At 45.4% G+C, this 3135-nt stretch overlaps 1 non-coding gene across 1 annotated transcript; it reads right to left on the bottom strand.

Moving 5' to 3' along the window:
* Positions 1–2199: 2199 nt before the first annotated feature.
* Positions 2200–2329, bottom strand: LOC125407514 (small nucleolar RNA SNORA44). Its single transcript, XR_007234238.1, has one exon. It is a non-coding gene; the product is annotated as a small nucleolar RNA SNORA44 (small nucleolar RNA).
* Positions 2330–3135: the final 806 nt, after the last annotated feature.

Below are 3135 nucleotides of genomic sequence, written 5' to 3'. Positions count from 1 at the left end.
GTGCGGTTTAGTTTTTCTTGTGTCCAATTTTGACCCAAAGTTCTAAGACGTGGATATCAGCTACGTGTTTCAATGAAAACAGATATCATTACTAATTTGGCCAAGCTTTTCAGCTCTACAGACATGGGAATCTGCTCACAGGGATACAAAGAGCCTGAAAGCTTATCTAGTCTGTGGGGAAACTGAGGCCAAGACAGGTCAAAAGTCAAGGTCATAAACAGGCTATACTAAAGCCCATTCTCCTGCCTCACGTACCAAGCTTATGCTGTTACACGGTGATGCCTTTATATCAGCAACTGCTTGGGAGCCACGGCCGTGTGCGGCTACACTGTTTCCACAAATAAATATTCCAGCATTCAGCGATTATAAAAATAAAGCATCCAGGAAATAACCCCTTCCAAAGAAATATCATCTTGTGAAAATTAATATTTTATAAATCAAATCACCTGATTTTATGCCATATTAAACACCTTCCTATTAACAGATGGGACCCATTAAACATGGCAGTACCCGTGGGGTGGCTCCAAGGGGTGGCTAAGAGAGCAGCCAATCAGAGGTGTCCACAGGAAAGACAACAGGAGAACAGGGCAGAGGTGAGATAATCAGAGCCAAAGACCCAGCCTGGGTTCAGATTGACTGCCTGAACTGGAGAGGCTGAAAGTCCTCAACACAGCAGTGATGAAAGCAGCAAACACAGCGGCGCCTGAGAACACTGCTGTTTTGAATGTCTTCAAATTACTAGAAACTTCTAAGATGCCCTCTCTTGCCCTACCCCTCAGGTGTTACATAACACACTGTTAAGTAACCTTTCTGTGACATTTCAATGGCCTTTTTGTGTTTCACTAAAACTGATTTTGATTTGATTTCTGAGCGAATTATGAAAATGTCTAAACTAAATGCATATAAACGTATACTAAGCATTAGAAGTTACATCTCGTTGACCATGTACCCCAAACCACATGTTCCCCCAACTGATGGTCTGTAAGCATATGCATGAGCGCACACTCACACCATTGACCACCTCACAAAATACGCAGAATCTAACTTACAGCCCAGTAAAACAATCTAGCAAAACATGGGGAAGACAGTTGCATCCATCCAAGGTAGACCTTGGGGTGGAGCAGGCTGCACAGTGACACCCCAAAGTGTTTGCCAAGGGCTCAGAGGACACCCCATGCTTCCACCTGATAGTCTCTCAGACTAGACCTGCTTGAAACACACCCTGGCCCAGGGATTTCATCCGCACCTCCTTGCTCTATTCCCTCATCACACTGTGCATCTGATTCCCCTCAAGTGCTGCATTCAGAACACCAAGCCAGAAGATGGTAACACCAAGACAGAAGATGGTAACAAGCTGTGGGTGTAGCTACGGGTGTGACTGTGTCTCCTGTTAGATGGAAGGATGGTCTTGAAGAATACAAAGCAAGACAAGGATGAGGGGTGATGGGGCCCCAACTAGAAAAGGAGATCAGGGCAAGTTACTGCAGTGAGGTCACTTTGGCACAACCTGTAGGAAGCAAAGAGTGCTGTGACAGCTTAGGAGAGTGACCATGGCCAGCAGAGACAGGGACAATCACATAGGAAGAGCAAGAAGGACATTGGTGGCACTGGAAAGAGCAACAAAGGGGGTTGGGAGTTCCTGGCTAACTGTAGGTTTTCATAAGGATTATTACAACAGGGATCTTTTTCCTGCTCCAAAGCCACCCATGTTCCAGAAAACCAAGAGCAGGAACAGAATATGAAAAACTACCTCACAAAGAGTGACTCTCAGGGCTAGTGACAAGGCTTAGTGAATAAAGGGCTTGCCAGGAAAGTGTGGAAGCTTGAGTTTAGATCCCAGTATCCACATAAAAAATGAGATGTGGTGGAATACATCCCTGTACTACCAGGATGGGGCAGGAGAGAGAAAGGAGTGTCCCTGTGGATGGCTGACCAGCCAGGCTAGAAGACCTGATGAGCTTCAGACTCAGTGAGAAACCCTGTCTTTAAAAAAAAAAAAGATGAGAGAGAGTGATGACACGTGTCCACATGTACACGTATGAATACTATACACATATACACAACTTTAGACAACCTGAGCCTCTTATAGAGATAGGAGAAATGGGCTATGTGACTGTCATAGTTACAGTCATATAGTTGGACGCGTGTAAACTTTTTTTCTTTTTTTCTTTTTTACTTTTTATTTATTTATTTATTTACATATATAGGAAAATCGAGTGGCAGCTGCAGGCACTGTGCTGGCCAGGGCTGTCGAAGTCTCTCCAGTTACTCTGGCATGCAGTTGGAAAACCCATGGCTACCACAAGCCACAGCCCTTGGAAACACGCTGTGTGTAAACTTTATAGATACCTAAGCAAGGTATAAACTACACGTTGTGGTAGAGATATACAAAAGAGAACAGCGGGAGAGCTCACTAGTTCCTTTCTGGGTTTTTCATGGGGTGTTCCCCCCTCTTCTTTCTTGCTCACCCTGCTCTCTATGCTCGCCCTAATCTGGCAGATATTGACCAAAAAGAGCATCAGCCAGGTAGATGAGGCAGCTCAGTGTGGAGGATCCTCAGCCTACACCATGTTGATCCTCGCAGGCATGGATGGTTCCAGAAAGCATACAAACCTCTACTCAGCATGGAGAACCTCAGAGGAGGGGGAGGGGCTGAATCAGGGTAGGGTGAACAGCCCTGATCTCAGTATTGTGAAGTTGAGAACAGGTGGGGATTGATACCACACATCTTATCACAGGAAGCCCACACTGAGGAGGGAGCAGCTGCCTCCCCTAGCCTGGGTTACTGAGGTTCAGTGTTCTTGAATTAACTGGGTAGAAGGGAAAAGATAAAGTTTAGTTTTATAGCTAGTTATGCAATACAACACTTATCAACTAGGTTCTGAATGATTTGAATCTCAAACCAAAGCAGGCTGACGAGGAGAAGTTGGTTTTCTTAATTCCCATATCAAGTGGATAATCTGTTGGGACACAGAGAACCATACTCCTCTATTTAGACGTTTATATAAGATTGAGCCAGGTGATTGGGGGCCAGGACAGCCTGGTGTGCCTTCCTGATGCTGGAGGAAGGATGCAAGTGTTTGATCCCAGTTAGCATGGAAGGGCTTGCTGAGAAGTCCGCACATGAGACCCGGC

The sequence above is a fragment of the Myodes glareolus genome, chromosome 19, assembly GCF_982192425.1.
Source record: "Myodes glareolus chromosome 19, mMyoGla1.1, whole genome shotgun sequence".
In the NCBI taxonomy this organism is placed as follows: domain Eukaryota; kingdom Metazoa; phylum Chordata; class Mammalia; order Rodentia; family Cricetidae; genus Myodes; species Myodes glareolus.
This window is presented reverse-complemented; position numbering and strand designations above follow the sequence as displayed.